The sequence below is a fragment of the Enhydra lutris genome, unplaced genomic scaffold (genome assembly GCF_002288905.1).
Source record: "Enhydra lutris kenyoni isolate GAN:26980312 unplaced genomic scaffold, ASM228890v2 scaffoldscaffold46, whole genome shotgun sequence".
Classification (NCBI taxonomy): domain Eukaryota; kingdom Metazoa; phylum Chordata; class Mammalia; order Carnivora; family Mustelidae; genus Enhydra; species Enhydra lutris.
Genome location: NW_019154130.1, coordinates 1,108,437 through 1,123,199, shown reverse-complemented (window position 1 = coordinate 1,123,199; position 14,763 = coordinate 1,108,437). Strand labels below are relative to the sequence as shown.

Genomic DNA, 14,763 nt, shown 5'->3' with positions numbered 1-14,763 from the left:
GTGTGTGTACTTTTTTCTCTCTTTAAAATTCTGGGAGGTAGTTTCTTCTAACACACCAAAATACATCCAAAATAAAGTGTGTGGCTCAGTATTATTCACCAGTATGTGTGTGTGTGTGTGTGTGTGTGTGTGTGTGTGTGTGTTAGTACACGTATATATGCATAATATGTGTATATATATATATTTTTTTTACTTTCTTCTCCCCCCAGTTTTGGGTCTCTTCGATGTGGTTACCGTATATTTTTCTGGGGTTGTTGCTGTCCTTTTAGTATTTTGTTCCCACATTCAACTATTTTTCTGGATAAAATAACAAGATGGAAAAACTCACCTATAAAAAAAGAACAAGAGGCAGTACCAATATCTAGGGACCTAATCAATATGGACATTAGAAAGATGTCAGAACTAGAGTTCAGAATGATGATTATCAAGGTGCTAGCTGGGCTCAAAAAAATCATGGAAGATACTAGAGAATCACTGTTTGGAGAATAAAAATCTAACCAACTTGAAATGAAAAAACGGTATTAATGAGATGCAATAAAAAATGGAGGCTCTTACTGCTAGAATAAATGAGACAGAAGAGAAAATTAGTGATACAGAAGAGCAAATGGTGGAGAATAAGGAAGCTGAGAAAAAGAGTTAAACAACTGCTACAACCACAAGGGGAGAATTCTACAGATAAGTGATATAAAAAGATGAAACAATATTAGAATAATTGGGATCCCAGAAGAAGAAGAAAGAGAGAGGGGAACAGAAAGTATACTGGAGCAACTCATAACAGAGAATTTCCCTAATTTGGTGAAGGAAACAAGCATCAAAATCCAGGAGGTACGGAGAACCCGCTCAAAATCAATAAAAATAGGTCAACATCCCATCATCTAATAGTAAAATGTACAAGTCTCAGTGATAAAGAGAAAATCCCAAAAGCAGCTTGGGACAAGAAGTCTGTAACATACAACGGTTGGCAGCAGACCTATCCAGAGATCTGGCAGGCCACATAGGACTGGCATGATATATTCAGAGCACTAAATGAGAAAAATATGCAGCCAAGAATACAATATCCAGCTAGGCTGTCATTGAAAATAGAAGGAAAGATAAAAAGCTTACAGGACAAACAAAAACTAAAAGCATTTCCAAACACCAAACCAAACCCTATAGGAAATATTGAAAGAGGTCCTCCAAGCAAAGCAAGAGCTTAAAAGTAACAGACCAGAAAGGAATAGAGACAATATACAGTAACAGTCACATTACAGGCAATATAACGGTACTAAATTCATATCTTTCGATAGTTACTCTGAACGTAAATGGGCTAAATACCCCAATCAAAACACAAAGGGTATCAGAATGGATTAAAAAACCAAGATGCATCGATAAGCTGTCTGCAAGAGACTCACTTTAGACCCAAAGACACCTCCAGATTTAAAGTGAGGTGGTGGAAAACAATTTACCATGCTAATGGACATCAAAAGAAAGCTGGGGTGCAATCCTTATATCAGATCAATTAGATTTTAAGCCAAAGACTATAATAAGAGATGAGGAAGGACACTATATCATACTTAAAGGGTCTGTCCAACAAGAATAAATAACAATTTTAAATACCTATGTCCCTAACATGGGAGCAGCCAATTATATAAACCAATTTATAACAAATTCAGAGAAACACATCGACAATAATGCAATAATAGTAGGGGACTTTAACCCCCCCCTCAACGAAATGGACAGATCATCCAAGCAAAAGATCAACAAGGAAATAAAGGCTTTAAATGACACACTGGACCAGATGGACATCACAGATATATTCAGAACATTCCATTCCAAAGCAACAGAATACACATTCTTCTCTAGTGCACATGGAACATTCTCCAGAATAGATCACATCCTGGGTGACAAATCAGGTCTCAACCAGTACCAAAAGATTGGAGTCATTCCCTGCATATTTTCAGACCACAATGCTTTGAAACTAGATCTCAACCACAAGAGGAAAGCTGGAAAGAACCCAAATACATGGAGGCTAAAGAGCATACTTCTAAAGAATGAATGGTTCAACCAGGAAATTAAAGAAGAATTTTAAAAATTCATGGAAACAAAGGAAAATGAAAACACAAATGTTCAAAAGCCATTCTCAAGAAACAAGAAAGGTCTCAAGTACACAACTTAACCTTACACCTAAAGGAGCCGGAGAAAGAACAGCAAAGAAAGCCTAAACCCAGCAGGAGAAGAGAACTAATAAAGATCAGAGCAGAAATCAATGAAACAGAAACCAAAAGAACAGTAAAATAAATCAAAGAAACTAGGAGCTGATTCTTTGAAAGAATTAATAAGATTGATAAACCTCTGGCTATACTTATCAAAGAGAAAAGAGGAAGAATGCAAATTAATAAAATCATGAATGAAAGAGGAGATATCACAACAAACAGCAAAGAAATAAAAACCATTATAAGAAAATTATAAGAACATATGAGCAACTATACACCAGCAAATTTTACAATCTGGAAGAAATGGATGCATTTATAGAGACCATAAACTACGAAAACTGAACCAGGAAGAAATAGAAAACCTGAACAGACCGATAACTAATAAGGAGATTGAAGCAGTCATCAAAAATCTCCCAACAAACAAGAGCCCACGGCCAGATGGATTCCCAGGGGAATTCTACCAAACATTTAAAGAAGAATTAATACCTATTCTCCTGAAACTGTTCCAAAAAATAGAAAAGGAAGGGAAACTTCCAAAGTCATTATATGAGGCCAGCATTACCTTGATCCCAAAACCAGACAAAAACCCCATCAAAAAAGAGAATTACAGACCAATATCCCTGATGGAAACAGATACAAATATTCTCACCAAAATACTAGCCAGTAGAAGCTAACAGTACATTAAAAGGATGATTCACCACAACCAAGTGGGATTTATTCCTGGGCTGCAAGGTTGGTTCAACATCTGCACATCAATCAATGTGATACAACACATTAATAAAAGAAAGAACAAGAACCATATGATACTCTTTATAGATGCTGAAAAAGCATTTGACAAAGTACAGCATCCTTTCTTGATCAAAACTCTTCAAAGTGTAGGCATAGAGGGTACATACCTCAATATCAACAAAGCCATCTATGAAAACCCTACAGCGAATATCATTCTCAATGGGGAAAAACAGAGAGCTTTTCCCTAAGGTCAGGAACACGGCAGGGCTGTCCACTATCACCACTGCTATTCAAGTAGTAGAAGTCCTAGCCTCAGCAATCAGACAACAAAAAGAAATAAAAGGATCGAAATCAGCAAAGAAGTCAAACTATCACTCTTTGCAGATGATATAATACCCAAAGACTCCATTCCAAAACTGCTAGAACTCAGACATGAATTCAGTAAAGTGTCAGGATATAAAATCAATGCACCAAAATTAGTTGCATTTCTATATACCAACAACAAGACAGAAGAAAGAGAAATTAAGGAGTCAATCCCATTTACAATTGCACCCAAAACCATAAGATACCTAGGAATAAACCCAACCAAAGAGGCAAAGAATCTGTACTCAGAAAACTATAAAGTACTCATGAAAGACATTGAGGAAGACAAAAAGAAATGGGAAAACATTCCATGCTCATGCATTAGAAGAACAAATATTGTGAAAATGTCTATGCTACCTAGAGCAATCTATATGTTTAATGCAATCTGTATCAAAATACCATCACCTTTTTTCAAAGAAATGGGACAAATAATCCTAAAATTTATATGGAACCAGAAAAGACCCCAAATAGCCAGAGAAATGGTGAAAAAGAAAAAGTTGGCAGAATCACAATTTCAGACTTCAAGTGCTATTACAAAGCTGTAATCATCAAGACAGTATGGTTCTGGCACAAAAACATACACATAGATCCATGGGACAGAACAGAGAGGCCAGAAATGAACCCTCAACTCTATGGTCAACTGATCTTTGACAAAGCCGGAAAGAATATCCAAAGTAAAAAAGACAGTCTCTTCAACAAATGGTGTTGGGTAATTTCGACAGTCACATGCAGAAGAATGAAACTGGAGCATTTCCTGACACCACACACAAAACTAGACTCAAAATGGATGAAAGACCTCAATGTGAGAAAGGAAGCCATCAAAATCCTTGAGGAGAACACAGGCAGCAACCTCTTCGACCTCAGCAACTTCTTCCTAAGAACATCACCAAAGGCAAGGGCAGCAAGGGCAAAAATGAACTATTGGGACTTCATCAAGATCAAAAGCTTTTGCACAGCAAATGAAACAGTCAACAAAACCAAAAGACGACCAACAGAATGGTAGAAGATATTCACAAACGACATATCAGATAAAGGGCTAGTATCCAAAATCTATAAAGAACTTATCAAACTCAACACCCGAAGAACAAAGAATCCAATCAAGAAATGGGCAGAGGACATGAACAGACATTTCTGCAAAGAAGACATCCAGATGGCCAACAGACACATGGAAAAGTGCTCTACATCACTCAGCATCAGGGAAATACAAATCAAAACCACAGTGAGATGCCACCTCACACCAGTCAGAATGGCTAAAATTAATGTCAGGAAACGACAGATGTTGGCGAGGATGCAGAGCAAGGGGAACCCTCCTACACTATTGGTGGGAATGCAAGCTGGTGCAGCCACTTTGGAAAATAGCATGGAGGTTCCTCAAAAAGTTGATAATATAGCAATTATACCCTATGACCCAGCAATCACACTACTGGGTATTTACCCTAAACATACAAATGTAGTGATCCAAGGGGCCACCTGCACCCAAGTGTTCATAGCAGCAATGTCCACGATAGCCAAACTATGGAAAAAGCCCAGATGTCCATCAACAGATGAATGGATAAAGAAGATGTGGTAGATATATGTAATGTAATACTATGCAGCCATCATAAAGGAAATCTTGCCATTTGCAATGACGTGTATGGAACTAGAGGGTATTATGCTAAGTGAAATAAGTCAATCTGAGAAAGACAATTATCATATGATCTCTCTGATATGAGGAATTTGAGAGGCAGGGCGGGGGGTCATGGGGGTTAGGGAGGGGAAAAAAATGAAACAAGATGGGACTGGTGAGAGAGAGCAACCATAAGAGCCTCTTAATCTCACAAAACAAAGTGAGGGTTGCTGGGTGGAGGGGAGTAGGGAGGGGTGGCTGGGTGAGGGACACTGGGGAGGGTATGTGCTACGGTGAGTGCTGTGAACTCTGTATGACTGATGACTGGCAGACCTGTACCCCTGAAGCAAATAATACACTATATGTTAATAAAATGAAAAATAAAAATAAAAATCAGTAAATAAGGAAAAACAAAAATAAATCCAGAACAGCAGGTCCCAACACTTGTTTATTATCAAGCACTCACGGTAGTAAATTGCGTGTTGGTGTCCCCCCTTAATGTGGCCATATTTATTTATCGACTTCGTGTTTGGACTATTGCACTTGTAAATACAGTAGAAAACATACCTGAAAGGATACATTAAAATGATGAGATTAAGAGAAAGGTGGTGAGAAGTCCTGATTCTCCACCATCTCAGTGAATCACTCTGCACAGCCCTTGGGGTGAACATACGTGAGACAGTCCCACTTGAACTGATTTCTGAGCGCAGGACAAATAAATGTGGTAAGCAGAGGTCATGTTACAAGGAGGTAGGTGGACAGGTATTGGTAAGATGCTGAAACTCTCCCACCGGGTGTGTGCTTCACAGCTTCAGGGGGAGAAGGGAATCTGTTTTCATGTGGCCGTTTCTCGGGTAGCGTTAAATTTAGAATGAAGACCGGTCACTTCACAGCAAACTGTTTTGGATGTCCTGCCGTTACTGAATCACCGGTACATTCTAGAACAGAAGATAAACATGGGCAGGATTTTGTCCCCAAGACAAATGGGCATCTCCAAGACCCCCAGGCAGAGAAGGGCCAGAGGAGGAGGCATGAGGGTGTGGCCTCGGGGGGCTGGGACCCACTGCCAGTTGGAGGGGTGAACAGCTCTCAGTAAATGGCTTAGGAATTAGGCATCCCCAGGGCTCCAGGATGCAGGGCTCTGTCCCCACTAGAAAGTACCAACAGCTCAGGCTGAGAGCACAGACCTCGAATGCAGGGCACAGCCCTCACCTCCGGGTATAGGCCTCGTGTTGCCAAACATTTGGCCTGAAGACAGGCCAGAGATCCCCCACTTTTAAGTAGGATCCCAAGTTTTGAAAACATCATCTTGGTTAGACAATATATGTGAGGCCTGAAAACAGTCCAACATCCATCTGTGTGTGATCTCCGTTAGCTGGGACTCAGGAAGTCAGGCCCCATCTGCGTGTGTGAGTGAAGCAAGGAGCCATGGGAGAGCACTCTGCTAGGTCCAGGGTGGGACAGAGGCATTCACGCACAGAAATGTACCCACGTCTGTGTCCTCCCCACCCCCTACACGTACAACTCACAATGATGGCGGCTTTGTCATTTTTGTCCTACGTGGGTGGAATATATTTGCTGTTGGAAAACAATGCATACTATGCAAAAATATGAGGAAGAAAGTAAAAACCACCTGAACTTCCATCTTGTTGAACCTAAACCAACAATATTTTAGTCATCATCCTTCTACGTACTGCTTTATTCACACCCAGTCTATAGATTTATATAACTAGGATCATGCCCAGGACTGCTACATGGCCACCCAGCTTGGGCACTGACTAACCCCAGGAAGCATCATTCATATAGATTATGATATGAAGTGGGGCTTCCTAGAGTTGAGCAGTGTACAACCTGCACAACTGTATGCAGCAGCCTTGATTAAATTCAACAGGCTGCTTTATTCACCAGATCATCCTGGTCTCTATTCTTGACTAGCTCCAGGGGCAAATAAAATAAACTTAAAGCAGGAACCAGGCTGGCCACCTACCAACTCAGGAGAACCCAGTGAGAAAGGAAGCCAAAGCAGCAGACTATTGCATCTTGGGCCAAAAGGTGAGTAACATGTGATGTCATCACCATTTCCCCAATGACAGACATATTATTTGCTCCTGATACTAAAGGAATAAATCTGTGGGCGGAGATCTCCACTTGCAGAGACGGAGGGCAGAGCCTCACTCATTCTGCGTGTTAGGGACTCTCCCATCGTAGACTCATCCGATCAACCAGCACGTGCGCAAGAAAAAAGCCCCTATTCCTTGTTGAACGTAATGAACTCTCGGAGATAGTCCTTCAGAAAGGGTCCCACAGAAAATAGACTTTAGCCATCATGGGCGTCATCATGTTACATCCCTCTTCACACAGAAACCTAGGCACCCGACTATTCTCAGTGTTACTCCGTCGACATTTCATCCATAGAATAATCAATAAATCAAAGCCGCTTGGGGGGGGGGGCACAGCAAAAACAAACAAAAACCCACAACCCTTGCACTTCAACAGGAGATGGAAGACAAGGACTCAAAGTTCTGCGGGGCCTCACACAGCAAGCAGAAAAGCAAGTCGGGTGGCCTTCCTATCCCGTGACTCATGTTTCTGCACCTGGCTCTGTTCCCAGGGCACCACCACGCCCCGGGCGCTGCGTGCGGCTCCCAGGCTTTGGGGAGAGATCTAATCTTACTGTTTGCTAAGAGCCAGCCCTCTAATTTCACGACAGCACATAATAGAGCGGGATTGCTGTTTTCGCCCATCCTCGAGGTTACTAGTATTTTGGAGGAATTACTTAAATATACTTCTTTAATTAAGGGAAACATTCTATGTCAAAACCAGAGCTCTGGGCAACAAACTCACACTTTCTGGGATGTCTTTTGGGTTTTTTAAAAAATTTACAAGTAACATTTTTTTTTCATCGAAGAAATAATACAGGCACAATGTAAATATCTACATGTTACAAATAGGGATACAAAGTAGTTTCTCTCACTGAAGACTTCCCTCCTGTCACTTTTACCAAATTTAATGTACATTTTCTGGGAGATCAATATGTGTAGATAGGTCTATTTTTAAAAAACACCAATGGCAGTACTGTACACGGTTGTACACATTATATATGTGTTGAAAATACGTATCTAGTAGTTACAACAATATCAGCATTTAGAGGCCCAGGGCACTGTAGATTCCCAACCACAGATGAAACCATTGTGCACAGGTCATGAACATCTCCCTGACCATGCCCATCTGGTGGACACTTGGGTGCTTTCCAATCTTCGCTTCCACAATCAGCACGTCAGAGAACTTGCACGACCACAGAGCTCTGCACACACATGCAAGCGTGTCTACAGCCCAGAAGTCTCAAAGAGGAAGGGCCAAGTCAGAAGAGATGCCCATATCCCATGTGGATAGAACATGCTGAACTGCCACGCGGAGAGATTCTAGCAATATACACATTCGTTCAGGGGGTCTCTGTGTGCCTTTTTTCCTGCCTTTTTGATGGGTGCAAATCTGACAAATAAAAACAGTACTTCCTTAAGTCTAAGGAGCACTGAATACAGTTTTCATAGGCTTATATTTGGATAATCTTTTTCTTTTTTTTTTTTATCAAATGTCTGTTCACATCCTTTGTCCCTCTCTCTATCCTTTTGTTGGTCTTATTTTTATTGTTTATTAGGAAATTGATTTATAAGCAAATTAATATCTTGATCCATCTGGAATTCATTTTCATTTGAGAAGTGAGTGGAAGAGGGATCTGGCTTTATTTCTCCCCATCTGGGCTTCATCAGCCCTACTTATTAAATGATTCACCCAGCACCCCATTGATTTAAAATGCCATCTTTGATCCATACTAAATTCGTCGGCTCCTTAGGCTTATTTTTGGCCTCTGCGTTTGCTTTTATTGATCTGTCTGCCTCCTCGGGAGGCAGCACCCACATGTTTTAAACACAATAGCTTATGACGTGTTTTAATATCTGGTAGGGCTATTTGCTTCCTATTCTATTTCATTTCCAGGGGTATCTTGATGGCTCTTTCGACAAAAAATCATCTTTTGTCAGCACATTCTCCAAGACAGATTTCTAGTTTGCAAAAAAAAAAGAGAGAAAGAAAGAAAGAAAGAAAAAGAAAAGAAAAGAAAGAGATGTGCCCTTCGAACATCCCTCTCTGGAATGGAAAGTAACACCTGGCAGGCGATGATGGGTTGGTGGGTTGGTGGCCCAGAGCAGAAGCTGTCTCCCTGAAGGACAAGAGGCAAGCGCACTGTCCCTGGGAGCAAGTGTCTCCTAAACCCAGCACTGCCCCAGCTGTTCATACGTGACATCCTTCCGAACAATGACCTGCTTACAGGGGTGTGTGCTCTACCTTGGAAGTGTTCTACTTCTTTGGGCAACAGCCTTGGATCCTGGAAACAGATGAGGTGACCCCCAAACGACGGGCAGTCTTCTTCGTTCTGGTCACAGGGATTGGGTTCAACCAGATCAGGTGGGTTCGGGAATTTCCCAGGCGCCACCAGAAGAGTATCCCCATCCCATCCCTGGTCCTCATCCCTGATCCAAGGTGAGCCTTGGGAAGACAAAGGATTTCCGCCACTGCACTCCGAAGGGACCTAGCAAGGTGTGACCTCATGGGGAAGAGAAAACGAGAGGAAAGAAATGGATCCGTGCTGGTATAAAGCCCTGAATCCAACAGCTGAACCAAAATAAAATAGAGACCAAGCTTAAAGAACCCCCCGACAAGCAAATAAATCCAGTAAACCATGTGAGCAACCCTAAATTCAGCTGATTTCATGAACATGGGCAAAACTTAGGTTATTTCTTTTCAGTGCCCCTGATAATCAACAAAGAAACTTAAGAAATCTTCCTAAAAGCAATCCTCTGCCATCCAGAAACCCCCACAGTGATCCCCCTCCTCCTGACGGTTAAAGAGCCTCCCCGTTTCACCTGAGAAGCCGTGCTCTGACGTCACTCCCGCGCTCCACATCGGTGTCTGACTCGAAAGCACCCTGTGCGAAAACTTCCTACATGCGTGACAAACTCTTACTAAATGCCACCTTATCAGTCTGGCAGTTTTAATTTTGCTATTTCTGGGTTTCAGACACACTCACGCCTGAAGCCAAAACCACCAATTCCCCACTATCCTGGCTTTTAATTGTGTTTGCATCATTGTGAGTTTAGGTTTTATTTTTTATTTTTTTTAGAGATTTTATTTATTTATTTGACAGAGAGAGAGAGCCAGCCAGAGAGGGAACACAAGCAGGGGGAGTGGGAGAGGAAGAAGCAGGCTTCCCAGCAAGCAGGGAGCCCGATGTGGGGCTCAATCCTAGGACCCCGGGATGATAACCTGAGCCAATGGCACACACTTAGTGACTGAGCCACCCAGGCGCCCCAGGTTTGTTTCTTTTTTTTCACTTTCATTTTTACTTTTTAATTGTGAAAAGAACACTTATCATGAGATCTACTCCATGATCACATTTTTAAGTGCTCGACAGCATACTGTAGGGACCGCGTAAAGACTCTGTCTCCGAGTAAAGTCCTGTGCACAGGCCCGGGGACTGGAGGTCTGCAGGGACCGAACACAGCCCCTGCACCAGGTCATCCCAGTGGGGTCTCTGCAAGCTCCAATAGCCAGACTTTTATTAATGCACTTTCCACCCACACATGATGGGCAATTAAAATTTTGTTTACACAACATCCTTTGACTGGAAACTGACTAGAAAGCTCGGCCCAGCAGGCGGGTCCATGTCATTCCTGAAAGCAGGGATGTTTAAATACCACTTTTTAAAAATCATTAAGCTTTAGTTTTTAGAGAAGTTTTCGGTTCGCAGCAACACTGAGAGGGAAGGACAGAGCTCCCTTAAGACCCGAGTCTTCCCACGCACAATCCCCCTGCTCTCATCGTGATCCCGCAAACCCACCACCATTCGTCCCTTACGATCGGTAAGCCTACAATGACACTTCTCACAATGTACTTGTGGAGTGAAAAATCGGGACATCACGGAAGGGTCTCATGTGAAAATGAGGATACCTGTGCAGGGTTTGTGGTGCGGACAAGTTTCATCCCATCTTCAGGTGAAGAGAGTGAAGCAAAGAGAAGTTCAGTATTTTTCTCAAGGTCACACAGCTAATGAAGAATGAAGCTGGCTCTGGGAGCCCGAGTCTGTCTCACTGTGTTCTACTGCAGTTTTTCTGTTCTGGAAGGGTGTCTGTTGGCACACCGGAGAAGCCCGCCCGCACTGCCTTCCCCACCCCTGCAGGGCACATGGGCACTTGGCTCCTGGATGCTTCCATAGGACCCCCACGGAGTCAGGCTGATAGACACTCAGAATAGCCTCAGCAAACCCTGAAGATGTAGACATTATGTAACCAATGCGTGGGGCAGTCTCCTTCTGGAACCCAAACTTGACTGATTTCTGTAGGTCTTTCTGGCCACGGAGTTCCTACTAATCTTTGCAGAAAATTCTTCCCTCCCTCCTCTGGGTTTCTGTCCCATTAAGGGAAACTGAGACACACAGCTCCCTTGTTCCTACCATCCATCTCCCTCCCTCTCTCCTTCCCACAGTCCCCCTGGCCTACACGCATGATCACAGATGTGGGGTCTGGTCTTCCTACCTCCCATTTGCATCCTCCCTTCCCCTGGAGTATAACAAAATCTATTCATTTAACCATCAGAGGACCTAAAAGGCAAGAGTGTGAGGAGATAAGAAAGATCTAAAGATTCTTCTCTCGCTCATAAAACCCAGCTTTCAGCTCACTGTCTCTTTGGGGCCAAGAGAACCCCGCTGGAGATGTGAGAACCCAGATAGGGACCCGTTCGCTCTCTCGGGCTGCTGGAAGCACCTGTTCACAGAGCTCAGAAGAGCACGTTTCAGCCCTAGGGCTCTCATCTGTCCCGGATGCACGTTACTTCAGCTCTCATTATACAGATGAGAAAACCAAGACGGAAAAGAGGTTACAAAGACAGGCCATTTCCTGAGCTCACCCAGCTGGACCAGTGGCCATGTAAAGGAAGGGAGCCAGTGGGACCTTGTACGGTCACCTGCCCAGTGCTCCCAGCTCCTCTCCAGGCACCTGCGAGGACTCACTCCTTCACTCCCTTTGAAGTCGGCTATGCTTATGTGGTTCTGTTCATAAAACGTGACCTGCAGGGCTATTTCCCACAAGGGGCTGAAGCTGGAAGCGTTAAAGCATGCTTTGCTGTGGGTCTCTCCCCTGCAGTGCACTAACTGTCCATGGCCCACCAAGTGCTGCTCCATCATCCCGGCCATGAGTGAGGACAGAGTGGAGCACGGGCATCACCGAGAGCTGGGACGGATGTGCGAAGTGGCAGGACTGAGCCTAGGCTGCCCCTCAGAGAAGCCACCACAGTGCCCCTGTGCTGGGAGCACACAAACTAAAAAAAGCCTAAGTGCAAATTTGTGGGTGTCAACTCAGCCCTGATTCCATAAGACAGAGACTGATCCAGTAGCTGAGAGAAAGGCGTCTTTTCTGTGTAGAACAGAGAGGGCTCTCCAGATCCTGCAGCACTGGGGAATATTTTTTGATGAGACCAATTACTATTCCACACAGATTGGCTTCCCGACATTTTCGTAATAAAAAAGCCCTGGGAGAGAGAGTCGATGTTGTAGCCCAGGAGCGGAGGGAGAGGACTGCCTCACTCCGCTTTCATGATGGCGAGATGGGGTCTACGTAATGAGCAGCGGCTCTGTGCTCCTGAGCCCTGAGTGTCCCTCCAAAGCTGCTGACTCTTGCCCCTGTCGCAGACTCCTGACAGGCACAGAAGCATAACCAAGCAGCACGCCCTGGAACCAGTGTCTCTGCCTGCACCTGTCGTGCCCCCGTCCCCGCACTAACCATGGATTTCACAGTCACGCTGCTCAGCCACAGGGACACTGGCTGAAAGCTAAGTGCAAGACTGGTTATAAGTCACGAAGAAAACCAGGGGAGAGGAAGACGGATACTTGGATAAATAAGAAGGGAGAGCTGTGCATTTTAATTGGCTGACTTAAATCTCCACTCCCCTCCCTTTTCATCACCTCCGTTCACTTGGTGTTTGGCGGATACGGCAGGCTGTGTTTCCCAGTGGGGGGCATGACCGTCCCTGATTCCTGTCCCACCCGCCACGCTCTCGCTGTGATGTGCCCTGGCCTCTCCCCCAACCCAGGAGGAGGGCTCGCACCCACAGTGAAGCGATGCTATGGGACTTATGAGCAAAGTCTAACGAGGTGAATCAGCTTCCATGGGCTTTGTAGGAACCTTGATTTTGGAGCCCAGCCCCACCACTCAGGGGCCAGAGGCCACCATCGGTGAGGATGACCCAGCACGAAATGGGAGGAGTATTCAGCTGACTTCCCAACTGAGGTTCCGGGGACAGCCTGCATGTGCCATTAGACTGTTCAGAGAGAACCTTCAGAGGGTCCCACGTCAGGATCTTGTCCCCTCCTTTGAGGTCTCCTACCTGAGGCCCCAACCATCATGGTGCAGAGACATCCATCCCCCCTCCCCAGATATGCCCTTTCCCAATTGCTGACCCGCAGAATCCAAGAACATAAGAAAAATGGTCTTTGTTTATTGCATTCAGTGTGGAGTTGTCTGTTAGCTGCACCAAAAGAATGTGGAATAACAATGTTTTGACATGAAAGCGGAAAGTCCTTGGTGTTCATCGGAGGCTTGGCTCCTTGGGAAAATGGATCTCTGCCTCCGTCCCTGGTCATCAGCGGCAGCTCACGGGCTGAAGTCGCCTACAAAGTTCTTGCCTGACATACTTTATTCCATTTCAACCACCTGAGCCAATTATTTTAAAATTATGACACTTTCTTTAAAAAAAAATCCAGATCTTGAAACAGTACCGTCATACTCGAACTGCATACCTTATTAATGCACTGGTTGGTGAGGCTCCCGCTTCTAAAAGCACAGGCATTGTTCAGTTTTCCCTGCTCCCTCCTCATCCCCTAGTGCCTCTCCAGACAAACACTGTTCTGATGCCTGCCCTGGGCCAATTCACTCAATTTTATTGCCTCCCTGTCCCCTGAAGGCAACTGAGTTGGGGATCCCCGATTTTGTCTTTGTAATTCACAAAGGGCCCGAAGCTGCGCCCGCAGCAGTGAGCACAGATTCTGAGAGTGTGATTACTGTCCTGTGGCCCCGAAAGAACAAAGGGAACTCCCCCTGGTATTTTAGTTGGGGTGGAGACTAGGTTGCCAGGAGGACGGAAGTGACATACGGGGGCACAACTACAGGTTAGTCCTCTTCTGCTGGAAAAGTCCTTACCGATAGACTGGTGAGCCTTCTCTCTTGCTCTAAATTCCTTCCCACAAACCTGAAAAGACTGTCTGTTAGGAAAGTAATTCATGAGAGTGAATGAAAAAAACTGTGTCTGGGAAAAAAATGTAGCAAAGCTGCCGGAAGGTCCACCCACGGAATGTGCTGACAACTTCCAACCACGGGGTGTATACGTGGCTTGACAATGGAAAGATTGGATTTGCAGTGGAAAGTAACACTGTATCTGTGTTCTCCTGTAGGAAATTCTATCTGTCCGTCTGACTACTAAGTATGTGTCGGTCTGTCTACCCATCTATCACCTATATGTGTTATCTCCTGACCGTCTGTCTGTCTATTGCCTATCCGTCTCTACCATCTGTCTATTCTCTCTAGTGATGAACTGTTTCCCTTCTAGCTCCATGCCTGCTTTTTGAATAAGCCTCTCTTTTCTGAATCCAAAATCTTTTTTTTTTATTTCTTTTCAGCGTAACAGTATTCATTGTTTTTGCACCACACCCAGTGCTCCATGCAATACGTGCCCTCTCCAATACCCACCACCTGGTTCCCCCAACCTCCCACCCCCCACCCCTTCAAAACCCTCAGGTTGTTTTTCAGAGTCCATAGTCTCTCACGG

The 14,763-nt window shown here is 44.2% G+C and overlaps 1 protein-coding gene across 1 annotated transcript in view; it reads right to left on the bottom strand.

Moving 5' to 3' along the window:
• LOC111156495 (transmembrane protein 132D) overlaps positions 1-14,763 on the bottom strand; it is a 582,232-nt gene that overhangs the window by 302,784 nt on the left and 264,685 nt on the right. The window lies entirely within an intron of this gene.